The 27,631-nt window shown below is 39.1% G+C and overlaps 1 protein-coding gene across 1 annotated transcript in view; it reads left to right on the top strand.

The window, feature by feature from the left end:
- The window catches only part of LOC150077293 (lipase maturation factor 2-like), a 378,351-nt gene that overhangs the window by 292,493 nt on the left and 58,227 nt on the right, over positions 1-27,631 (top strand). The window lies entirely within an intron of this gene.

The following is a 27,631-nucleotide window of genomic DNA, read 5'->3' as shown; positions in this document are numbered from 1 at the left end:
TACCCAATATTTTGTCCAAACCCTCTTTAAAGTTATTTAAAGTACCCGCTTTTATAACATTAAATAAATTTATTCCAACAACCACTTTTTTGACTAAATGCAAATTTATGTACATTTGTTCTGCAACCTGTGTGTGTGTGTGTGAGTGAGTGAGTGAGAGAGAGAGAATACAAAGAGAATACTAAGAGAGAGAATACAAAGTATTTATTTTTTATTATTTTTTTCTATTTTAGTTTATTTCATGTTTTTTGGCTGGTGTAGCCAAAGCCTAGATTTTCCTTGCACTACTTGGTTTAGCTGAGTCGAAATCTAGTTTGCACTGATTAATAACTGCTTTGCACTTGATGCGAGTTTTGGTGTAGATAGAAAATGAAACTGAAGATTTGGAAGCAAGCTAATTACGATATGCAACATTGTTCTCCCGAACATCCTTAGCACATATATTGGAAACCCAATGTTTAGATAAAGGCCGAGATTTTAAGGTGGAGTTTGGAATAAAGGATTCCATTCCTACAAGAATAAATTCACTGACATGATCTGAGCAAATGTTGACATCAGAAGATTTGAAACTAATCCGACCAAGGAAAAGAAGAAAAATCTCTCAGATCATCCCATTTTGCATTCTTGTAATACCAAACAATGCGAAGTTGGGAAAGGCCATGGAAGAAAGGCTCCATTGGAGAAGAAACCATCACCAAGTTGTGATCTGAGGTGCCTAGAGGACCACTCACCTCGACTGTGTACTTAGAATGGTTGTTGTGAGAAAATGAACAAACATGTTGGTTGTGTGGTTAGGATTGTCTGGTATTCTGGTAGGTAAATGAACAGTCTGTGCTAGGGTATTAGTAATTACAAAAGCCTCAGCATCTTGACCAGCTGGGTCCGTGTGACTAGAAAACTGAAGCCACTTGGAGTTGTGAACATTAAAATGACAAAGGAAAATTTCCTCACTGTTGGGGAAGTTGGACTGGAGAAAGTCAGAGTTCCAAATGATTAGTGGAATTGGGAGAATGATAGGCAACAAATGAATTTGACAGAGTGTGGTAGAGAGATTTTAAGCCAGAGAAGATCGAAAAGAGGCAGTTCCAAATTACTAAGTCTCTGACAGGGAATAACATTAGCAAAGGCACATGATGAAAGAAAGCAAGCTTATATAGCATCAGCCAAAGGAAAAAAAAACACTTATTTCACCGATCCACTTGCTCCAAATGTTTATCAAGTTCTGCCTTGAATCTATTTAAGCTATCAACTTCTACAATGACAGATAAAAGTTTGTTCTAGCAATCAACCACCCGCTGGCTTAAAGGCAAACTTCCGCACATTTATCCTACAACTGTCTTTCCTGAATTTGAATTTATGCCATCTCATGTGATTATTCTGAGCAAGAGGAAGAATCCCATCAGCATTCAGCATGCTCAAACCATTCAGGGCTTTATACACCTCAATCAAATCACCTGCAGGTGCCTAGTCTCCAGACACTGTAATTTGCAAAACTTAAGCCTTTCTATGTAAGAGCAACCCTTTGTTCCATTCACTAATCTTGTTGCCCTTCTCTGTACTCGTTTCAACAGCTCTACATCCTTCTTAAAATGAGGCCTTCAGACCTATATACAGTACACCCTTGCCTTATACAAGGGGATAATCACCTCCTAATCCCTACTAGAAAAATTCCTGTATATCATTAACAAAACACCAAGAGCTACTCTTGCAGACTGTCTGCACTGCTCAGAAAACTTATCTGCCTGCACAATTACCCCCAGGTCCTTTTCATTCTCTAGCACTGTCAGTGTGGTACCACAGAGTTGATACGTTACTCTGGGATTACTGCTTCCCATATGTAGTACTTTACATTTCTCAATGTTAAACTTCATTTGCCACCTCTCAGCCCATCTGCTCAACTTTTCTAGATCCTGTTGCAGCAGTGTACTGTCATTAGTGTCAGTAACAACCCTGCGAACCTTCTTATTGTCTGAAAACTTGGACACTAAGCCTGATATCATCAATATCATTTATAAATACAGAAAACAATGGACCCAACACTGAACCCTGAGGGACTCCACTAATAACATTAGTCCAAGAAGAGCATTGTCCATTGATTACCACTCTGTCTTCTCCGACTCACCATCCCTTTATCCATAGCAGCAATTTGCCCCCAATTTGTGCAGCAGTCTTCCATGTGCAACAGTATCAAAAGATCTTTTTTCTAAGATCCAAATATATGATATCAAAGTTATTCTTTGCATCCAGTTCCTTTGTGACTATCATAGTATCCAATCAAATCCATCCTTAATGCTAAGGACGGATGTCGGATAGATGTGCGGAAATTTGCCTTTGGCCAGCGGGTGGTTGGTTGGTGGAACCGACTTCCATCACTTGTTGTTGAAGTTGATAGCCTAAACAAATTTAAAGCTCAACTGGACAGGTATTTCGAACGAACGGAGGGGTGAAATGGGAGTGGTGTGTATGTGTGTTGTTTTTTTTTTTTTTTTTGGCTGATGCTGAATAAGCTTGCTTTCTTGCATCATATGCCTCTACTAATGCTAATGCTAAATTAGTCAGACAAGACTTCCCCTTAACAAACCCATGCTGTGTCCGAGCTATAACTGAAGTCTTGTGTATATGATCCTGCAATGCTTCTTTAAGCAGTGCCTCCATTAATTTCCCTGGAACAGAAGTTAAACTAACAGGTCTGTAATTACTTGTCTCCCTTTGATCCTCCTTTGTGGATTGGGGTCACATTTGCACATCTGCAGTCGATGGGTACCTCCCCTGAGTCCAGGGAAGCTCTCATAATTATGGCTAAGGGTCTGCTTACTTCCTTTGCCACCTCCTTTAATATAACTGGTTAGATTCCATCCACCCCAGGTGCCTTTCTTATGTTTATCTTCAACAATTTCTGCTCCACTTTACTCTCAGTTATTACAAGATTATCTAGTTTACTGCCAGAGTTGAATACACCTCTGGCATTCCCCTCCCTGAATAACTCCTCATGTGTGAATGTTGATGCAAAATATTCATTCAGTTTGTTAGCTACCTGAGCAGGATCATCAACAGTTGAACCATTGATATCAAGTGGACCAATCTGATTCATTCCCTTCCTTCCTTCCTTCTAGAGTTTACATAAGTAAAAAACTCTTTGCTGTTTTTCTTTGCATCCTTTGCCAAAGATTTCTCATAATCTGCCTTCGCCTGCCTAACCTCCTTTGTAACTTGGTTACAGACCAACTTATATCTATCAGAAGCTTCTGTGTCATCTGGTAATTTATATGTATCCCATGCATTTTTCTTCTCTGTCACATGTCTAATTAGTTCATCTGACATCCATTGAGGCCTAAATCTTGAACAATATTTCTTTGTTAGTATGAAAAGCCTAGTGGCTTCCGAAATTAATTCTTTGAATGCTTCACATTTTGAATTTGCTGTTTGTAACATCATCAATTGGTTCCACCGTATAGAATTTAAATACTGTCTCAGACCTCCGTAGTCACCTTTACCCCTGTTGGTAGTTACCCCTTTGAGTAAATCCCACTTCAGCACACTATGATCACTGCCACCTAATGGTTCCTTTATTTGCAGATTCTTGATGCATGAAGAATCACTACCTGATAATCAGATCAAGAGAATTACTCCCTCTAGTTGCCTCCTGTATAATCTGTAGAAAACAATCATCCAATAAATCCACAAAAGCCTTGCTAGTGTGTGAGTGACCAACCCACAAATTCCAGTCAATATCTGTGAAATTAAAATTCCCCATTATAAGACTCTGATTTACTGGCCCACTCTATTTCTCTGCACCATTTCTCATTAAACTCTTCAGATTCATTAGACCTATAACGCACACCTACTCATTTTTCCTTTCCCAGTGCTTATGTCACACCAGACAAACTCAACATTGCATTATCCACCAACATCAATTGGATGCACTTCCTTAGATTTGTTTCTTAACTAATAGCATAACTCCTACTCCCCTCCCCTCCTGTACTGTCTATCCTTTCTGTACACATTTTACTCCCCAAATTTCAGTTTTGAACTTCTGTCTGTGTGACACCATGTCTCTGATATCCCACCAATATCTGCCTTTGATGTCTTTACTAGCACTTCAAGCTCATCAAATTTATTAACTATACTCCTAGCATTGTGTACATCCAAGCATACATTCACCTGTTTTTACTCTTAGTTACCCTAACACAGCCCATGTATTTACTTGTTCCACTATGATTTCCAGCTGTCCTGGAAATTCCATTGCCTTGCTTTCCAGGCTGCTGCTCAATTGCATTTCAATAGAAGTAGTGCAGGAATCACTTTTACATCTGCCAGTGGCTACTGTTAATCTATTAGTCTGTATCCCCCCCAAGCAGCAGTTTTCCAACCCACCTAACTCTGCCTTGATAGCATCAGCAAATATTCTTGTACCCTTTCTATTTAAGTGTATCCCATCCCTATAGAAGCGGTCTCTCCTGTTAACAAGCACAGACCAGGCTGAGAAAAATTCTACCTCTTGGGCCTTGCACAATCTCTCCAGAGCCGAATTGATTGACAAGGCTCTCATCATATACTCCCTCCTATAATGTCTGGGCAGAATTGCAGACACTTTCAAATTCAACCCTAACTCATGGTTTTTTTTGTTTTTTTTTTTCAGCATTGTCTTATACTTGTTAAGTAATTCTGCTGGTCTCCTTCTCTTAATATCATTAATGCCAACGTGTACAACAATATCACCCTTTGTGCCCTAAAATTTCCTCACTGTTGGGCAAGTTGGACTGGAGAAAGTCAATATCAGAACAGAGAAATGCACAAGTACCACCTTTGAAGTAAAAGGAATCGTACAACGAATAATTCAGATGACCGAGATGAGCAGTGGTCTAATCAACTGATAACTGAGATTGTCAGAAAAGGTAATCGGGATTTGACAGATTGTAACTGGTTGTAAATATTACAACATGAATGTGATAATGCTAATCAGTTAATGTCAGGGACAAAGGTTGATGTTGTAGAGCAGATATCATCTTTTATGGGCACAAAATGTGATATTGTTGTACACGTTGCACTAATGATATTAAGAGTAGAAGACCAGCAGAATTACTTGAGTATAGGTCAATGTTGAAAAAAAGCCATGAGTTAGGGTTGAATTTGAAAGTGTCTGCAATTCTGCCCAGACACATTAAGAGGGAGTATATAATGAGAGCCTTGTCAATCAATTCGGCCCTGGAGAGATTGTGCAAGGCTTTAGGGATAGAATTTTTATCAACCTCATCTGTGCTTATTAAGAGTCTGTGCTTCACTAGTGAGTACTAGTGAAGCAGTCTCTTACTAATAGAAGAGACTGCTTCTACAGGGATGGGATGCACTTAAGTAGAAAAGGTGCAAGAATATTTGCTGATGCTATTGAGGCAGTTAGGTGGGTTGGCAAACTGTTAGATTGGGGAGATACATGGACTAATAGATTAACAGTAGCCTGGCAGAGGTGAAAGTGATTCTTGCATTGCTTCTATTGAATGAGCAGCAGCCTTGAAAACAAGGCAATGGGGATTTCAGAGACTGCTGGGAAGCATTGCAGAACAAGTAAATATGGGCTGTGTTAGGGTAGCTAAGAATAGAAACAGGTGCATGTATCCTTGTGTGTACACCAATGCTAGGAGTTTGGTAAATAAATTTGATAAATTTGAGGTGTTGATCAAAATTTCAAAGGCAGATATTGTTGGGTTAACAGAAACGTGGTGTCACACTGATAAGGAATGCAGAACTGAAATTTGGGGAGTATAAAGTGTACAGGAAGGATAGACAGGATAGGAGGGGTTATGCTGTTGGTTAAGAAACACAAAATCCAAGGAAGAACAGCCAATCAACATGGCTGGACAGGGCAATGTCGAGTCAATTTGGTGTGACATAAGGACTGGGAAAGAAAAATTGAGAGTAGGAGTGTGTTATAGGCCTAATGACTCTGAGTATAATAAACAACTGTACAGAGAAATAGTGGGCCAGTAAATCAGAGTGTCTTTATAATGGGGGATTTTAATTTCCCAGATATTGACTGGAATTTGTGGGTTGGTCACTCACACACTAGTAAGCCTTTTGTGGATTTATTGGATGGTTGTTTGCTACAGCAGCATGTTTGGGAAGCAACTGGAGGGAGTAATACTCTTGATCTGATTTATCAGTAGTAATTCTTCATGCATTAAGAAGCTTCAGATAAAGGAACCACTAGATGGCAGTGAGCACAGTGTGCTGAAGTGAGATTTACTCAAAGAGGCAACTACCATCAGGGGTAAAGGGAAGGATGTTTACTTTCGTAAAGAGTGGTCTGAGACAGTATTTAAATTCTATACTGCGGGACCAACTGATGATGTTACCAACAGCAAATTCAAAATTGGAAGCATTCAAAGAATTAATCTTGGAAGCTACTAGGCTTTTCATACCAACTAAGAAATATTTTTCAAGATTTAGGCCTAAATGGATGTCACATGAACTAGTGAGACATGTGGCTGAGAAGAAAAATGCTTGGGATACATACAAATTAACATGTGACACAGAAGCCTATGATAGATATAAGCTGATCTGTAACCAAGTCACAAATGAGGTTAGGCAGGCAAAGGCAGATTACGAGAAATCTTTGGCAAAGAAAAACAGCAAAGAGTTCTTTACTTATGTAAACTCTAGAAGGAAGGGGATGAATCAGATTGGTCCACTTGATAATGATGGTTCAACTGTTGATCCTCTCAGGTAGCTAACAAACTAAATAAATATTTTGCATCTACATTCTCACATGAGGGGTTATTCAGGGAGGGAAATGCCAGAGGTGTATTAAACTCTGGCATTAAGCTAGATAATCTTGTTATAACTGAGTTTAAAGTGGAGGAGAAATTTTTGAAGAAAGGCACCTGGTGGATGGAATCTATCCAGTTTTATTTTATGGAGGTAGCAATGGAAGTAAGCAAACCCTTAGCCATAATTAATAGAGCTTCCTTTGACTCAAGGGAGGTACCCATGGACTGGAGATGTGCAAATGTGTTACCAATCCACAAAGAAGGATCAAAGGGATACACTGGTAATCACAGACCTGTTAGTTTAACTTCTGTTCCAGGGAAATTAATGGAGGCACTGGTTAAAGAAGCATTGCAGGATCATCTAGATAAGACTTCAGTTATGGCTCTGACACAGCATGGGTTTTGTTAAGGGGAAATCTGTCTGACCAATTTGATTGGATACTATGATGTAGTCACAAAGGAACTGGATGCAAAGAATAACTTTGATATCATATATTTGGATCTTAGAAAGGCTTTTGATGCTGTTTCACATGGAAGACTGCTGCACAAATTGGAGAAGTGTGGCTTTGGAGGCAAATAGCTGCTATGGATAAAGGGATGGTTGAATGGGAGAATACAGTGGTAATCAATGGACACTGCTCTTAGTGGAGCGCCCCCCCCCCCCGGGTTCAGGTTGTGTCCATTGTTGTTTTCTGTATTTATTAATGATATTTGATGATGGTATATCAGGCTTAATGTCCAAGTTTGCAGACGATACGGGTTGTTAAGGACAGTAATAGCAGTACGCTGCTGCAACAGGATCTAGAAAAGTTAAGCAGATGGGCTGAGAGGTGGAAAATGAAGTTTAACATTGACAAATGTAAAGTACTACATATGGGAAGCAGTAACCCCAGAGTAACGTAGCAACTCTGTGGTACTACACTGACAGTTTTAGAGAACAAAAAGGACCTGGGGGTAATTGTGCAGACAGATATGAAGTTTTCTGAGCAGTGCAGATGGTCTGCAAGAGTAGCTAATGGTGTGTTGTCAATGATATACAGGAATTTTTCTAGCAGGAATAAGGAGGTGATTATCCCCTTGCATGGTCAGGCAATGGTCAGGACACACCTTGAGTACTGTATACAGGTCTGGAGGCCTCATTTTAAGAAGGATGTAGAGCTGTTGCAACAAATACAGAGAAGGCAACAAGATTAGTGAATGGAACAATTTCACTGGGTTGCTCTCTTACAAAGAAAGGCTTAAGTTTTGCAAATTACAGTGTCTGGAGACTAAAAGTAAAGTGCAGCCATTATCAACCCACTGCAGGATGGAAGCCTCCTCAACAATTCATGCTGAGGGAAATGGACCATAATCTGCCACGCTGGTCCAGTGCGGGTTGGCAGATCGACCGTATTCAGCAGTCAGGGGCTTGAACCCCGGTCTACACAAAGAGCGTGTGCTACTGCACTCCCGCTCCTGCCCACTCGGCTACGGAGGCCGTGTCTGGAGACTAGCCACCTGCAAGGTGATCTGATTGAGGTGTGTAAAGCCCTGAATGGTTTGAGCATCCTCAATGCTGATGGGATTCTTCCTCTTACTCAAAATAATTGCCTGAGAGGGCATAAATTCAAATTGAGGAAAGATAGTTGTAGGATATATGTGTGGAAGTTTGCCTTTAACCAGGGTGGTTGATTGCTGGAACCAATTCCATCTGTCGTAGAAGTTGATAGCTTAAATAGATTCAAGGCAGAACTAGACAAACATTTGGAGCAAGTGGATGGGTGAAATGAGAAATGTGTATGTGGTTTTTTTTTTTTTTTTTGGCTGATGCTGTCTAAGCTTGCTGTCTTGCATCATGTGCCTTTGCTAATGCAAAATGAACGTCAGATGAACTAATGCTAATATTAGATTTAGTTATAGAAATATTAAAGGAAGTTTTTTTTGAATCTGTTAATGTGGATTGTTTGGTTCAGATGAGTTTAGTAATATTCATAAGCTGAATGCTATTGAGTATACTTTTTTCTTATAGAATATTCTTTATAGGGCCCTTTAATATTCAGCCAGGAAAATTAAGAAATTGTATAAGATTGTACCTTGGTGGAATGAGGAACTGTCAACTAAGAAGGGACGTTTTTCATGTGAGGTGTTATCAAAGACCTAGGCAATGGGGTTTGTTGGAAGCTAGTTATTATGGAGAGCTTTACTGAAATAAAAAAAAAAAAACAACAGTATATCATTAAGCTATTCTGAAACAAAAATTAGAATCCTAGATAAATCTGGTCTGTGGGTTTTGTAATACTGACTCCTGGGGCTTTGTTTTTTTTTTTTTTTTTTTCAAATTTGTAGTTAATAAAATATAGACTAATCCATTATTATCTACTATTAAGTGTGGGATAATGAAACTAAGGATTGGGTCTCTACTGTCAAGCATATTGTTGATAATTAATTTCCAAATTATAATTTAAATAATGATACAGAGAGTCAAACAAGGATAAGATATTTGAATGCCTGCTATGTGGGTTCTGGAAATTGTTGTTTTCACTGAAAGTGAATTAAAAAATGTTTGTTCAAAAGTGAATATAAATAAGACTCCTGGTATTGACCTAATTGAGAATAATGTGATTTTGAAAATGGTTGAGGTCTTTCCACATTTAATGTTAAAACATTTTTCAATAAATGCTATTTTGCTGATATTTTTCCAGGTTTTTGGAAGGTGGCTTTGATGAAGTTAATTCATAAACCTGGTAAATTGATAGGTGGTAGATGACTTTCATCAACCGGTGAAATACCACCACTTTGCTTATTGGAGGCTTGAAGTGGTGAAACCCATGTTTAGTCTCTAGAGCAAAGTTTCCGGCATCCCCCCCGCCCCCCCATACTTCTCCTCCAACCCATGCATGGTACTAAGTACTATAGGTTTTGATACCTTTCGTGTTTGGGGTTTTCATAAAAAAAAAAAAAAAAAAAAAAAAGGATCTTACTGACCCATGTGCTTAAAGACCAATATCACTGCTTCCAAATCCCTCAAAAATATATGAACAATTATTTACTGTTAAGGCTATCTTCTTGGTTAGATTAATGTAATTTTCAGCTACCGTTTCAATATGGATTTAGACAAGGATCTTCTGCTTTGGCATCCACTGCACTAAAGCAGTGGATGCCAAACTACTGAGATCTACGGACCCTTTCAAAAATCAAAAAAATTTTATGGACCCCTTCAAAACTCAAAGTTTGCAGACCTGTGTGCATGTGCGTGCCCCAGGGATCTGAAAACCCCAGTTTGAAATATGCTGCACTAAAGGATTTAGTTGATTACATTAATCAGTCGCAAAGTAAGTATGTTCTAGTCATATATATAGATTTTGAAGGGGCCTTTGATAATATGTGGCATGAGAGCATTCTTTGCTCTCTAAAGGCAGGTTTGTTGTCCATATTTATTATATCAGGCAATTGCAAGCTATTTGGCTGGCTGGAAAATTGAGATAAGATCTCAGCACATGAAATTCTAAAATTGCAATTTGTGGGTATCCTCAGAGCTCTGTCCTGGGCCCCATGTTTTGGAATCTTGTATTGAATCTATGGCTTCAAAGTCTCTTAGTAAGTGCCATAAGGTTGCTTATGCTGATGATCTTGTTTTGTGTTTTCCTGGTAAGTCAAGGTGGGTGGGGAAGGATAATGCTAAATATGTTATAAATAGCCTGACCTTGTGGTCTAATGAACATAAATTTAAAATCTCCAGTAAAAAAACAGTAATGATGCTTTTTAAGGGAAAATTCGCTGTGAGAAGACCTCCAAGAATTTTAGTTGAAGGAAAACAAATTCCTATGGTTGGACTTTATAAACACTTAGGTGTTATGATAGATAATAAGTTGTCATTTTTGTTGCATCTGGAATACTTAAGTGAAAAAGTTAATTCTCATCATCCATTGGAAAAAAGTATAGCCAGAACAGAGTGGGGTTTGAGGAAGAAGGCCATGGTACTTTACTACAAGGCTGTATTTCTTTCTATCATGGTATATGGAGTTAACATTTGGTTTCCTAAAGGACTTCTCGTAAAATTTAGACAAATTACTTTCAGTTCAAAGGAAAATGATACTTTCTTTAAGGTATGTAGAACAGTCTACTAATGCTATCTGAGTGTTGTTTCATGCCAGTGGGCTTACATCGCCTGCAGGGCTTTGTTATTTTTTAAGAAAGGGTCAACAATTAACATTTATTGGTATAACAAGTGATGTTAATATTGATTGTAAGAAGTCCAAAAAGAAAATTGAGGTCACTTTTGCAAGAATGGCAGAACAGATGGGAAAAGAGTGATAGGGGGTTAGTTACAGGCTTGTTTATACCTAATGTGATGTTTGCATGGGAGAATAAAATAAATGTCAGGTTTTTTCCCTGAGATGGAGACATTTTCTCATTGGCCACAGGCCTTTTAATTCAAAGTTGTATTATTTTAGGTTGGCACCGGATCTCTTTTGTTATTGTACATGTGAAGAATCTTGGAATCATATTTTATGATTGTGACATTATTATCATTAGCCATATGGTGCAAGGAAGCCTGAGGCTTTTGCTGCACCAGCCAAAAAAAATTCTCAGTTACAGAGAGAGAGAGAGAGAGAGAGAGAGAGAGAGAGAGAATTGCCAAGAAACAGAAGAATGATGATATCCAGCTCAGGACCCTGGATGTGCCAAGCCTGTACTCACCAGATGTGAGCCCATGGGGTGTATGAAGAGTTCAAATATAAATTGATGCAGGTCATTTATATATTTTTTAATAATAAGAGAATAAAATAATAAGAGAAGTTTACTTCAGTATAGTACATAGAACACTTCCGTATTGATACTCTCCAGAAATTAAAACGAAAAAATAGAAAATCTTACATTAGAGTAACAAATACAGCAGGCCCTCATTATAACGCGGTTCGCTTCACGCTGATTCGCTGTAATGCTGTTCTTGTATTATAACCCGTATCTGACTATAATGCTGTCCCAAATCACTATAATGCTCTTTTAGAGATTCCATTTTTGTCATATTTAACGAAATCGTTTCATTTGATGGAGTAGAGAGCTTGAAAATAAATAGTAAAACAGCATTAAAACGGCATTTCCCACGCCAACTTGGGAAACTTTTACACGCTCAGTGAAATTTTCTTGCACGTTAATTTAATTGCAGTACAGTGACTTGTTACACAGTTCAGAGATCAACATTTTAAAAAATGATCAAGTATTATTGCTTGTAATATTTGCGTTATATGCATTTATCCGAAGTCTAGTCATCACTCAGTACAGTATTAGACAGTGCATAACTGACAGTTTACTCGAACATTGAATCATAATTAATGCAACCAACGCAGTTACATTTTTGAACAGTTAATAATGGCAGATAAGAATGAAAATGAAAAAGCAATGCCTGGACGCAGTACGAAGACTACAAATGTAAGAAAAAGACTGAATTTTAAAATTAAATTAGGCGATTTGAACATATCGATTCCGGTCAATGACAAGCAGATGTGTGCCATAATTTAGGACTGGCAGGTTTAACTGTAAGAACAATAATAAAAAAAAAAAAGAATTAATTTTAGCAGCGGGAAAGACAGCTGTTCCACTGCAAGCAACTAGGGCTAGTCCAACTATTAGGATTGAAATGGAGAGACTAATTTTATTGAAGATAATATCCAATGCAAACTTCAGTTAAGTTAAATATTATATATATATAGAGAGAGAGAGAGAGAGAGAGAGAGAGAGAGAGAGAGAGAGAGAGAGAGAGAGAGAGAGAGAGAGAGAGAGAGAGATGATGACCTAAAGAAAACTCAACTAAAAAAATATGGAACCATTTAAAACTAGTAAGGGCTGGTTGAATAGATTTAAAATCCAGGGAGAAGCCACAATTGCAGATCAAGGAGCCGAAACTGTCAAAAAAGAACTTGTTAAAATTATTGAAGAGGGTATTATGTGTTATACTTCTCAATAAGTTTTTAACATAGATGAACTTTTTTGGAAACTAATGCTTAAAAGAAATTTCATATTGAAAGAAGAAATAAACATGCCAGGTTTTAAAGCAGTGAAGGATCGGTTGACTTTATTGTTGGGTGGTAGTGCTGTGGGGGATTTAAAATTAAAACCCCTTTTAGTTTAGCAGAAAGAGAGCTAAAGTACAACCCAAAATCAACACATTTTTCATGATTAGATTAATCAATTAAATTAAATAAATTAAAATCAGTTTAGATCATTAAATTCATTATTTTAATTGGAATTTTAAGTTTAATTTTGATACATAAGTAGTTACCACATAATTATATTCGGTTGTAATGTAGAATATTTTATATGTACAAATATTTGAATATTAAATATTTTGACTGACATTTGTACATCTTTCCACTACCGTTTATTATTGATTAGGAAAGATCCTATGGCACTGACCACAACTCACGAATACATATTTCTAGGTGGTAAATGACTCTCATCAACCAGTGAAATACCACCACTTTGCTTATTGGAGGCATGAAGTGTGAAACCCACGTTTAGTCTCCAGAGCTAAGTTCCAGTCAACCCTTCCATATCTCTTCCATCATGCAGTATGACCGTTGACTTTAGAAGTTATGGACATCGTGGCAAGATCCAATCTTCCTTACATTTCGAGGGTACAGCTCTAAAACAGTGTTCACAGGCCAACAGCTAGTTAGTACACCAGACCGAACCTATTGGTAACTCTCTAGTAGGCTTCCAGATCAGCTAGTGTATAATCTTTGCTACCTGTACTCTGCCAGATAGTGACTGGAGAGAGTGTGAGTAGTGTGTACGTGCGGGGCATTGTTGAGGTCACGTTATGTCAAGGATCTGGGTATATTCTTACCATGTGTACACCATATCCAAAAATTTCATTACTTCATACAGCATGTCCCACCCACTTTTTCTTAATATTGAATACACCATGAATTGTCAAACTAATAAATTAAACTTAACTGCGAAAAGATCTAAACCTCCCAACACTTTTTAATTCATTTCACAAATATACGTGGTCTCAGTTCTAATCTCAGCAATGTCCATTTCCACTTGCAGTCTGCCAAACCCCATGTACTTTTCCTGACAGAATCTCAGTTATCAGTTGATTCAACTACTGCTCATCCCAGATGCCCAAATTATTTGCTGTACGATTCCTTTCGCCTCAAAGGTGGTACTTGTGCATGTGTCCATTCTGATATTCCCTGTCAGAGACTTGGTAATTTGGAATCTCTTCTTTTCGATCTTCTCTGGCTTAAAATCTCTCTACCTCATTGTGTCAAATTCATCTGTTGTCTCTACTGTTCTCCCAACTCCATTAATCACTTGGAGTTCTTTGACTTCTCCAGTCCAACTTTCCCAACTTTCCAGTCCAACGTAATTTTCCTTATTGATTTTAATGTTCACAACTCTAGCTGGCTTCCGTTTTCTAGTCATACCGACCCAGCTGGTCGAGATGCTGAGGCTTTTGCAATTAACCATAGACAATCCTAACCATACAGCCAACACTTGATCTTTTTCTCACAAACAACCCTTCAAAGTACACAGTCGAAGTGAGAGGTCCTTTAGGCACTTCAGATCACAACTTGGTGATTGTCTCTTCTCCAATGGAGCCTTTATCTCATGGCTATTCCCAACCTCATATTATTTGGCATTACAAGAATGCAAAATGGGATGACCCGCGAGATTTCTTTTCCTTGGTGGGATTACTGTTTCAAAACTTCTGATGTCAACGTTCTCAGATCATATCAGTGAAATTATTCTTGCAGGAATGGAATCCTTTATCCCACACTCCACTTTAAAATCTCATCTTTTATCTAAACCTTGGTTTTCCAATAAATGTGCTAAGGCTGTTCAGGAGAAGAACGTTGCATATTGTAATTGGCTTGTTTCTAATTCTTCAGTTTCATTTTCTGCCTACACCAAAGCTCGCAACAAATGTAAAGCAGTTATTAATTAGTCCAAACTAGAGTTTGAAAAGGCTAAGAGTAGAAAACTTGCTTCTTGCCCTAATGGTAGCCGAGCATTCTGGTCTCTTGCCAAAGGTATTGGCCACAAATTTTGCCCATCTTTGCTCCCACCTCTGTCCAAACCAGATGGTTCTGTTGTCACTTCACCCAAGGATAAAGCTGATCTGCTAGCATCCCATTTTTCTTCCAACTCCTGTATTAATGATCTTGGTAAAACAGCTCCCACCATTCCCAGCACACTCCATTCAATGCCTCCTGTGGTCTTCCATCAAAAAGATGTCAGAAGGATCTTGATGCTAAAAAGCTCCAGGTCCCAATGGTATTTCTCCACTTGTTCTCAAAACCTGTGCTCCTGAAGTTACTCCTGTTCTTTCCCATCTTTTCACTTTCTTATTCCAAAGCTGTTTTTCCTTCTGCTTGGAAGTTTGCTCATATCCAGCCAGTTCCTAAAAAGAGTGACAAATCCCTCCCATCCATTTATCGTCCCATTGCAATTACTTCTACTCTTTCTAAAGTAATGGAGAAATCAATTAACCGCCAACTCTTAAACTACCTAGAAACCTTCCATCTGGTCAACGATCGCCAGTATGGATTCCGTCAGTGTCGATCCACTGGTGATATTCTGTCTTATGTTAATTGGCCCATTTGTGGACTAATTCAATGGAAAGGTTTGGTGAAACACAAGTAGTTGCTCTTGACATCTCAAAGGCTTTCAATCATGTTTGGCATAAAGGTCTTCTAAACAAGCTTCCATCTTATGGTTTGCCAACTGTTTTTAGTAATTGGTTATCCAGTTTTCTCTCTCATCGCTCACTGAGGGTGAAGATGGCTTTGTCTTCTAACTTCTCCACTAATGCCGGTGTCCCCCAAGGTTCAGTTCTTTCCCCCACTCTTTTCCTCTTGTATGTTAATGACCTTCTTCCATTCACTGGAAATTCTATCCACAGTTTTGCCGATAATAGCACATTGTGCATTCCACTTTCCATTTTGAGAAACCTTGTCCTGCTCAATTAACTTCTTGAATATTCGCTACCAATTCCATAAATGTTGATCGGATAATTCTCCAGTAGGGCAAAGACAACTTAGTTGATTTCAATCCTTCTAAAACTCAGTCTTGTCTTATATCTTCAAAAAGGATTCTTCTGCTCCTATGCTTATCTTTGGTGACATTCCAATTTCTATGCAAGATGATATATCTCTTTTGGGGATTACCCTGACGTCTAATCTCTCTTGGCACAAGCACATTACAAATATTGCTTCCTCTGCATCAAAAAAACTTGGTTTTCTCTTTCGCTCTCGGCGTTACTTTTCTTCCAAACAGCTGTTCACTCTTCACAAATTGCAAATCTGCCCTACCATGGAATATTGTTCCCACACCTGGGGTGGTGCACCCAAAACCTCTCTCAGGCTTCTTGAATCTGTTCAGAAGAAGACAGTTAGGTTAATTAATGACTCATCTCTAACAGAGTCTCTGCACTTGCTGTCTCATAGATGTACCTTTTCTGCTGTATGCCGCTTCTACAGATATTTCCTTGGGCACTGTTCTTCTGAATTAGCTTCTATAATTCCCGCTCTCTCTTTCAGAACGGTCCGAACATGTGCTGTCAACATCCATTTACTGTCCAACTTCAAACTCACAGAACCAACTTTTCATCTTCCTCGTTTTTTCATTCAGCTGCCATTTTCTGGAACAACCTTCCTTCATATGTATTTTCTGAAAATTACAGTCTACAGAAGTTCAACTCCAATATCAACAAATATCTTCTTTCATCTTCTCAACCTCCAACCCAAGCACGGTACTAAGTACTACAGGTTCTAATACCTCTCGTGTTTGGGGTTTACATAAAAAAAAATTTTAAAAAAATACTTTTACCTAGTGGGAATGTGGAACTCACTTAGTGCGGATTCACTTAGCGCTCTGTTTTTCCAGAATGAATTATCAGTTTTATTTTTGTGTTAAATTTATTTTTAATTATTTGTTACTCTAATATAAGATTTTCAATTTTTTTCGTTTTAATTTCTGGAGTATTGTATGGAAGTGTTCTACATACTATATTGAGATAAACTTCTCTTATTATTTTACAAATATTGATATCAACATAGAACGTATTGAGCATTACAGCTCTGGTTCATACTAGCTAATATTTTATACTTGGAAATGAACATCATTATTTATCCCCTAGATCATTTTATAATGCTCTGCAGAGGTTTGCTAAATCTGTTTTTAAAAAGTGTTGTCTAATGTCCATGCTTTTAATGTCTGCATAGAGACTTGCTGTATAATGTTTTTTTTTTTTTTTTTTTTATTATTATTATTATTTCTTGATGTTATTGCTGGCACACAGGAATTTGTGAATTGTTTTCTCTCTCTCCCCCCGCCATTGTGCAGGATTTATTATTTTATTTTGTTTATTTTTGTTTGTTTGCCGGCAATTGGGTACTGACCCTCTGGGACTAGTGTATAAGTGTGGGATTTTTTTTTTTTTTTTTTTTGCACTCTGAAGTTGGTGAATTTTATTATTTTTTTAATTATTTTCTATTTTTTATTTAATTTATTTTTATTTTATTTTGCTGGCTCAAATCTGGGCAGCCTGGTAGCGGGATTTGCTGGGACGCACTGGTCTAGCACTTCTACCAGAGCCGACCGGGCTAGCCAGTTGGGTAAAGTGCCTACCTTGCAACCGAAAGGTCACGGATTAGTTCGAATATAGCCTCGGGCTTGGATCAGAGTAAATGCAAAAACTTTGGCAGGTGCATTATGGTTACAGAAGCCGATGCTCCAACAACTAACAAAAAAAAAAAAAAAACTTCTACCAGTGAGTGTGGGATTTCGGTGCAGTTTGCACAGTCAGTGTAGTAGACCCTGGCCCGGCTTCCCGTGCCTAGGGATGGGCACCGGGGGCATATGCCCAGGTGTTTGCTGCTCCCTGGTGGCAAAGTGACCTGTCTCCAGCATCAGAACATCACACTACACATTACTAACCCATACAAATTAATACTCCTCCAGGCCCAATTTGCAGAGGTTATGTATCAATATAGTATACAGGGGTGGAGATAAATGTAAGTCTGGGAGCCACCTCAGATATGAACACATATACAGATTGTAAGTGGAAATGAACATTGTTGAGATTAGAACTTAGACCACATATGGTTGTGAAATGAATGAGGAAGTGTTAGGGAGGTAGAGATCTTTTCGCAGATAAGTTTGCTTTATGAAGTAATGAAATTTTTGGATATACCCACCTTCTTGAAAAAATATGGCCTCGACAATGCCCCCCCTCCCCCATACACACTACTCGGACTCCCTCCAGTCAGTATCTGGCAGAGTAGAGGCAGTGAGATTATTCACTGGCTGATCCTGAAGTCACCTAGAGAGCGACCAGTGGGTTTGGTCCAGTGTACTAACTATTGCCAGCCTGCAAACACCATTTTAGAGATGTACCCTCATAATTTAAGGAAGATTGAATCTCACCATTATGTCCATCATAAAATCAAAAACCATGAATCATACTACATGATGGAAGAGATGGGGGTGCAGTTACTGGAGCTTTGCTCTGGAGACTAAACATGGGTTCCACTACTTTAAGCCCCCCATAAACAAAGTTGTGGTATTGATTGATGAGTGATCTACCACCTAGTATTGCCTGGTAACACAGAGGGGTGGCATTCCTCCATGTGGTGCCATACTGCACCCCAGTTAGTTTGCACCTCGGGGTAGTCACTACTACTACATAGACAGAGCCTGCTCTAGAGTGTCACATTGTTTCATTTTGTTGACTTACAAATAAAACTGCATTATTCATCATTTAATCATTAATAAGGTTGGTTTTATAAATACGAGATAAAGACAAATCAGTAAAATATACAAATATGTATACACAAATTAGGAAATGTGCATAAAATATATATAAATCGGTAATAAATACAAAAAAAATATTTTTATTTTTTTCATTGTTTTTGTGGCAGTGCCATGGCTCAGTTTGTTTGTTTGGTTTTTAGGAGCATTAGCAACTAAGGCCATATTGTTCCGGGGGTATGTGGTGCTCATTCCCTGATCTTTCCGCATCCTCCGTATTTGGTGGTCACGGGCTCGAATCCCGGTCTAATCAAGAAGCATGTGCTACACACTGCTGCTCCTGCCCACCAGGCTATGGAGGCGCCCCATGGCTCATTGGCACTTATACACACCATATACACATATACACATATATGCATATATATACACCAGCATCTGCTGATGTGTATATGCATTCATGGCTTCTGTGACTACTCCTTTAAAGGTGTGCTATAAAAGAAGGGTCTAACCAGGGGTATCTGTCTAAAGCTTGATTATAAATCTATGTAAGCTCTCAAGTCTTACAAGAATAGATAATTTATTCCTACATTTCCATGACCCTTTGCCTAATAAAGAATTTTCCTACTTCCAACTCTGCAGCTACTCTATCTTAATTCATCTGTGTGTTCCAGTTTGTGCCATCTTTAAAAGGAAAAAGATATATTCGAGGATATAGTTGAGTGGTCACTGCAGTTGTAGAGCAGAAAATACATATCACTATGGTTTGAAGCCAGATGTCCCAAGTATAGTCAATGATAATGATTAGCAAAAAAGCCCTGAGTGTTGAGGAATCATAGTATCTAATAAAATTCTTGCCACAGTGACTAAAGAGAATAAATAAAAACTGATTTTTTTTATTCTGTGACTTAATCAATAAAAATGAAATAAAATACATTCATAAAATATGAATGAAATCAATAAAAATACAGAAATTAAGATTGAGATAAAATAAAATTCATTGAAATATGCACAATGTACATATAAAACAGATAAGCTCCTAGATCTCTATGCCTCCTTTTTCAACTCAAATTTTAGCTCAAATGGCCTTAAAAAGAGAAATGCAATATGGCAGCAGCAGAGTAGAGTGGCATATCATTCAATGAAATGGGCTCCCCACTGCTTTATTGAATAAAGTAAAAACTATGCAGTGCCTTAAGATGAGTTATAGTGTGTGTGCACGTGCGCACACACACACACACACAGGATGTTTCAAAAATGGTCAATATTTAAAGGTGAAAAGTACAAACTAAAATAAGCAAAAAAAGCCAATGAACATCAGGCTGCAAATGAACCGTTTTCAAGATAATGTACATTTTCTGTTAAGATCTGCCACAGATTATGCAAGCACTAGTTTAGCAAAAAGCTGTGAATCCTTTGCTAAGGGTGGGGCCCCGAGTGCCAAGCGATATTAGTGACCACAGCGCCTTTTCATAGTGATTATCTGATACGCTTTACTGTAAATACGTTTCTCCTGAGTTTCTCAAGTCCGTTAACTCTTGAGCATTATAATTAAATAGATCTCTCAATTTATATAACTCAGAAAGGAAAGCGCCTTTCTTTAACCCCCTTTTTTATCTTTCGTTAATACTAACCTTCTCTTCGCTTGGGTCACTAGGCGGCACCGCTCTTGCCTCCACGTGGCGGGGCTGGTAACCTGGGAGAAAAAGGAAATCTCCCGGGGCCAAAAAGAGCACGTCATGAGTAAATCAAACTCAGACTTACCTGGGCTGCCAGATGCACCCAAGTCAACAAAAAAGAAAGATAGTTCTATTGCAGGAACTTCAAAACGGCAGAAAACTGACTCTGACATCTACCCTACTCCAACTTTCCTGATCATGCACTCAACTGGTGAAAATGCAATTGGCAAAATCTCGCCATTTAGGGTACAGAAGGAATTTGAAAGCAGAGCTGGAACTCCTAAGTCTGTAAAAAGACTTAGGTCAGGAGATATTCTGATAGAGACCTCTAATAGTAAACACTCAGAGCGACTCTTGAATATTAATCTCTTTGCTGGAATACCAGTTACTGTGACACCCCATAGATCACTGAACACCTCTAAAGGAGTGATCTCTGATTGGGATTTAATAGATGTATCCGAAGAGGAGATGCTTGAAGAACTTAAAGAAGAAGGCGTTATACAGGTCAAGAGAATTTCCACCAGAAAAGTTCTGACTCCTACACGTAATCTCATTTTGACCTTCAATACACCACATCGCCCAGCATCCATTAAGGCTGGATATCTGGTCTGTAATGTCAGACCTTATATTCCAAATCCCCTACGGTGTTTCCGATGCCAGAAGTACGGACATTCCCAGACAGCTTGCCGGGGAACTCCTGCTTGTGCAAAGTGCGGGTCAGTTGAACACAACTGCGAAGCCTGTACTGCACCCCAACCGATATGCCCAAACTGCAAAAAAGATCATCCCGCTTACGCTAGAACATGTGAACGCTGGAAAACTGAGAAACTTATTCAGATTTATAAAACCAATCATAACGTGTCCTATCAAGAAGCTAAGCGAAATATCTCACCACCAAACCTTACAAATAGATCTACGTATGCCCAAATCACCAAAAAATTCCAATCAACCGCATCGCAAACTGAACTAACAGTACCCCCAAAAGAGTCTTTCTCGGACTATGTAAAAACACTGTTCAATACAACTCAAACTCAGGCAGTCAATACGCCTGTTTCTATACCAATCGAAAATCCCCACCCCCCGGATGAAGGGCACAAAGAAAAACAAATCGTGACTTCTGCTCACCAACAGGAAATGGATACTAAGGTAATACCCACAGATGACCCCGTCCTACACATTTTTGTAGAAGAAGAAGAAATGGAAACAGAAAGGCCCTACTTTCGAAAGAAAGATAAAAACAAGAGTGAAAAACAGAACCTCAGCACCAAGAAAACGCTCGGAAAGTCTAACTAGAGATAAACAATGAACACAATAATTCAGTGGAATTGTCGTGGTTTCCGTGCCAATATTAATGACCTATACGACCTTACCTATAAATAAATATACACCAATATGTCTCTGCCTTCAAGAGACATATTTCAAACCTCAAGACACACCAAAACTGTCTCATTACAATATCTTTAGAAAAGATAGAACCGTTCAAAATACTGCACATGGTGGCGTAGCTGTTATAACGAACCCACATGTTCCCGTCAAACAGGTCTTACTGAACTCTCCCCTCGAGGCAATAGCGGTCCGTGTAGCTGCTGACATCCATATTACAATCTGCTCCCTATATATTCCACCAAGCCTTTCCATCCAACAAAATGATCTAAACAACCTCATAGCTCAACTCCCCACACCTTTCCTCATTCTGGGAGACTTAAATGGTCATCACACACTATGGGGTAACAACAATATTGACCAAAGAGGAAAGCTAATTGAAAAAGTTTTAGATGATAACAACCTTCTCCTTCTAAATGACGGGTCACCTACTTATGTTCACCTTCCTTCTGGAACATATACTGCAATAGACCTGTCTATCTGTTCTGCAACTTTGTATCCTACCCTAAAGTGGACGGCAAACAATGATCCACTGCATAGTGATCACTTTCCCATTACAATTGAATTACTAAATAAACCCTCTTATCATCTTACTAGAATTCCTCGGTGGCTAATTGATAAAGCAGACTGGGAGATGTATAAAAAATTAGCTAAACTGGACCCTGAAATTATACAAAAATCCCCAACCAGGGAAGCGGTTGAGTATGTCACAGAAACTATACTACACGCAGCAGGACAAGCTATACCAAAATCCTCCCCAAAATTACCTGTACACCCAAAAATATGGTGGAATGACGAATGCCGTGCAGCAAAAAGAGACCAAAATAAAGCTTGGAATACTTTTAGGCGCTATCCAACCACAGCTAATCTCATTCAGTTTAAACGCGTTAGAGCAAGTGCCAGGTATGTTAGATGCAGTAATAAAAAGGCCGCTTGGATTCGCTTCACTTCAACCATCAATCAAGCAACTCCCACACATAAAATTTGGAAAACAATCAGGAAAATGAGTGGTAAATATCAAACGACACCTCAGCCTATCATGGAATGGAGAGGGCAGAACATTTCTGACCCTACCCAAATTGCCAATATACTAGGAGAAACTTTTGCCAAAACATCAGCAACAGAAAGTTACATACCAGCCTTCAGAAGATTCAAAGCAAATTCAGAAAAACAAAAGTTAAACTTTTCTTCAAAAGCAGAAGAACAATATAACTTACCATTCACTATCCACGAACTACATAGAGCCTTGTCAACATCTAGGCGTAGCGCTGTAGGACCAGATAATATCCATTATTCGATGATACAGGAACTAAGTGCTGAATCACTGCAGTCACTTCTTGATCTGTTCAATAGGCTCTACCAGGAAGACACATTCCCTGAACAGTGGCACCACGCTACAGTCCTTGCATTCCTTAAACCAGGAAAAGACCCGACAAACCCTACTAGCTATAGACCCATTGCCTTGACCAGTTGCCTTTGCAAAATTCTGGAAAAGATGGTGAACCGTCGACTGATATGGTACCTGGAAAATTTCAATCTCTTACATTCTGCACAATTCGGCATTCGACAGAACAGATCAACACTAGATATACTAGTAAAACTAGAGAATTCCATTCGGAATGCATTCCTTAGATCGGAACACCATGTAATGGTTTGCTTTGACATCAGCAAGGCCTATGATTCCACGTGGAAGTATGGAATACTCCGCGAATTACACCGCCATGGACTTCGGGGCCATCTCCCGATTTTCATACGCAACTTCCTAGACAAGCGAACTTTCCAGGTTCGATTTAAAACTTCACTGTCAGAACTATTTTTTCAAGAAGAAGGAGTTCCCCAGGGCTCTGTACTTAGTGCTACACTCTTTATAATTGCAATAAACACCATTGCTGAACAACTTCCAAACACTATCGATAAGGCACAGTTCGTAGATGACCTTAGTATTTCTTGCCATGCGAAAAACATGAATACGATCGAGAGACAGTTACAAGGGGCAATAAATAAGATCAGTACATGGGCACAAACCAATGGTTTTCAGCTTTGTTCTCAAAAAACGTTGTGTATCCATTTTTGCCGACAACGTAAATTGCACCTACACCCGGAACTCCAACTGAACGGAAAACCAATAGCAGTTCAACCCAGCATACGATTCTTAGGAATCACCTTAGATCATAAACTTACATTCCTGGAACATATTAAAAGACTAAGAACATCCTGCCAACAAAAATTAAATATCATCCGGGTTCTCTCAGCAACAAAGTGGGGAGCTGATCGCCTTACCTTATTACGGCTATACAGATCTTTAATAAGATCAAAACTTGATTATGGGGCCCCAGTATATAGCTCAGCAAAGCCTAGTGTCCTTCGCTGGCTTGATCCTCTCCATCATAGTGCAATACGCATTGCTCTAGGAGCATATCGCACGTCTCCAATACATAGTCTATATGCCGAAGCTCACGAACCCCCTCTCTCTATCAGAAGGCAACAACTTATATTATGCTATGCATATAAAATAAGATCTATGCCTGAACACCCAAATTGGGAATTACTTTTCACTCCCCAATACAGCATGTTATACCATAACCGCCTTACTGCTAACAGACCGTTAGGTATAAGAATAAGACATCTCCTAGAAGAACTTAATCTGAGTTTTGATAATATCGCAAATACCCCTCGACTACTCCTTCCACCGTGGAGAATTACTCCACCTTTATGTGATAAATACCTTCATAAATGGGATAAATCTGCACTACATAAAGAAAATTTCTTGCAATTGTACCTTGCAGTGGTGGAGCAGTTTCCAAACTTCATTGTAGTTCATACAGATGGGTCAAAGAATGACGCCCACGTTGGAATCGCCGCAGTTTTCCCGAACATAACATTAGCCTACAAACTGCCACATGAGTTCAGTATCTTTTCTGCTGAACTAATGGCAATTCAGGTTGCACTGAAGCATATCGAGTCCTCCAATATTGAAAGCAGTATAATATTCTCTGATTCTCTAAGTGCACTTCAAGCCCTGAAAAACACCATGAACATCACCCACCCAGTCGTTAAAGAAATAACAAACTCTTTATATACCTTATCTGAGCTTGGAAAAACCATACACTTCTGTTGGGTCCCAGGACATATGGGAATTCCAGAAAATGAATTAGCGGACAATGCCGCAAAAGCGGCCGACATACCACCTGATGTACAGTGGAGAGTTCCATATCAAGATTATAGACGAATAATACAGGAAAAATGCATGTACCAGTGGCAATCAACATGGCAAAACCAACTTGAAAATAAGCTTCGAAGTATCAAGCCAAATCTTGGGCAATGGCCTTCAAGCCTCAGTGTAATTCGACAGCAGGAGGTAATACTAGCTCGTCTCCGAATAGGTCACACTAATATTACTCATGGCTATCTTTTAAGAGGAGAGAATCACCCTCAGTGTGATCACTGTAAAACAGCGCTTTCAGTGAAACATATCCTTGTGGAATGCACAAAATTTGCAATAGAACGCCAAAATATCTTCACTCCAGCCACAACTGAAGACCCACTAACGCTTATTTCACTTTTGGGCAATAAAACCAATGTCTCAAAGATTTTTACCTTTCTCAAAGCGATCAATATATACCACCTCATATAGCTAGTCAAAAATCAGTTTCCTGACTCTCGATGCATAAATACTAACCTATGTATGGCGCACTATGGCCATAGATGCCCATGCGCCAAAAAAATCCCCAACCAAACAAACAAACAAGCTAAGGGTGGTTTTATTAAAAATAAGATAATACATTTTTAATTTTTGGTTTCAACACCACAGGATTTTACAGATGTTACAGGATGTTCGTTCTAACACCCTTTCCTCAACATCAGGTGTTATGCTTCTGGCCCTACCTGCTCGTACTCCATGTGCAAAGTGCCCATGTTCTCTAAGGCATTGATGTACCCTGATGAATGTGTGTGCCTGTTTGTCTGCCTTCAGCGGGGAAATGCTTCTAGGTACAAAAGTGCAGCCTCGAGTGCACTGCCTGTGGCTTTACCATACATGAAGTGCATGTCCGCATAATCTTCATTCCTGTAACCTCTTTCCATGTTGACTATCCTTTAACAAGTATGCCTGCTACATCTCAGAACATTGAGAGAGGAGAAAGGGAGAGAATGAGCATAACCTAACCTGACATAGCTGAGTGGTCAGGAGCGAGAGTGCATAGCATGCGTTCCTTGAGTGGACTGGGGTTCAAGCCCGTGACTACTAAATACGATAAATATTTGTATTGACGATTTATTGTAAACTACTGACTTGGTTGTCGTGCCGGAGTATAAACAGAAAATTTATTTATTTTTATTTTAAACATACAAATCAGTAATGGATCCCAACTAGAAATGTGCAATATCTCGAAAACGATTCACTTAAGGACCAATGTTTACTGGACTTTATTTGCATATTGTACTCTGTACAGTTCACCTTTAAATTATTGACCATCACTTTTGAAACACCCTATATATATATACACACACACACACACACACACACACACACACACAGGGTGATTCACTACCAGTGCAACAAACTTGCAGGAGATCTAGGGGGCACAAAGACTAATCGGAATCACATAGCATTGCAGTCCGAAATGCCTTCGTCATGCGGTAGAGGATGTTGAACGGGAGGTCGCGTGAACAGCAATTCCCGCTGGAAGTCAGCATTTGCGAACCATTTCTGTTGAAGAAACCAAGTAGCAAAAGTCCTCCGGAGTGGATAATCTGCAGGCTCCAATGACTGGACGCGTTGCAAATGGTGTGAACTCATTTGGTTTGTTGACAGTATCCTCCATACAGTGGATTGGGAAATACCCAATCTTTGGCCTATCGCTCGAGTACTCGTACTTGGATTGCCTTCTGTAAGACATAGGACATTCTCCTCGTTGTCTGGCGTCCTCTTCGTTCACTCTTGATTCATGGTACCTCTCATGAAACAACCAGTCTCACGTAACCTTCTGTGCACACGTGCGAAAATCGTATGATGAGAAGCACGCCTGTGCGGGAAACATTACTGGTACAAGCGCAGAGCGGCGCGCCCATTACAGTCCGCAGCTCCATACGCGAGGTGCAGGTCGGCCAGTTCAACGTTTGAATACTCGTCCATCCTACTGCCTCGGGAACCGGTTCGCAAATGCTGACTTCCAGCGGGATCACTGCTCACGCGACCTCCCGTTCAATGCCCTCTACCGCATGATGAAGGCATTTTGGACTCTGCAATGCTATGTGATTCCGATTCGTCTTTGTGCCCCCTACACCTCCTGCAAGTTTGTCGCACTGGTAGTGAATCACCCTGTATATATATATTCTAATAATTCAAATTCTATATGATAAGGCACCACTTGATATTGAATTATGTTTAATCTCTCCAACAAAGGAAATTCAATGCTTTGTTTGGAGTAATATAAAAAGAGGAATCTTTTTTATGTTACAGAGAGAGATGGGGTGATGATCTGATACCTTGGAGTTTGTCCTTAACCTTAGCCACAAGGAGACGTATACCAGAAGATTGGAACTCTTATTGTTGAGTATTACGTTTGTGATATTGCCCTGTAAACTCCTAATTTCACATTTGTTTATGGATGTGGAGAGTTCAATGAAATAAATCCTGAAAGAAATCACCATGGGAGAAGATTTAAAGACTGCCGGTTTTTTGCATCAGGCACATACATTCATTGGGCACTATTCTCAAATCTTAAGCACTCAGTGTTTAAGATTTGAGAATGGTGCTAATGAACTGCCTTGTAAGTGGCTTAATCAAAAATATTGACCGTCTTATATTGGTTCCTTTGTGTCAGGTTGCCAATTACCCCAGTTGTATGGTTGCTATGCACAAATCTAGCATTCCTTTAAAACCTATTGTTGCCTTGTAACCAAAATATCTCTCTCTCTCTCTCTCAGGAGAGCTGTTATGCTATGCCTTTAGTGCACACATTCTAAAGGCATAAGTTGTTGGTGTGTGCGTGCGCACACATGCAAATGCTGTTGGATTTACTGGGCAGGGTTCATGTTGGTTGAAAGAACTTTGACTGTACAGGA

Source organism: Mastigoproctus giganteus, chromosome 12 (assembly GCF_048544385.1).
Source record: "Mastigoproctus giganteus isolate SK-2022 chromosome 12, ASM4854438v1, whole genome shotgun sequence".
Taxonomy (NCBI): Eukaryota; Metazoa; Arthropoda; class Arachnida; order Uropygi; family Thelyphonidae; genus Mastigoproctus; species Mastigoproctus giganteus.
The sequence above is the reverse complement of the archived record's forward strand: the minus strand, read 5'-3'. Positions and strand labels throughout refer to the sequence as shown.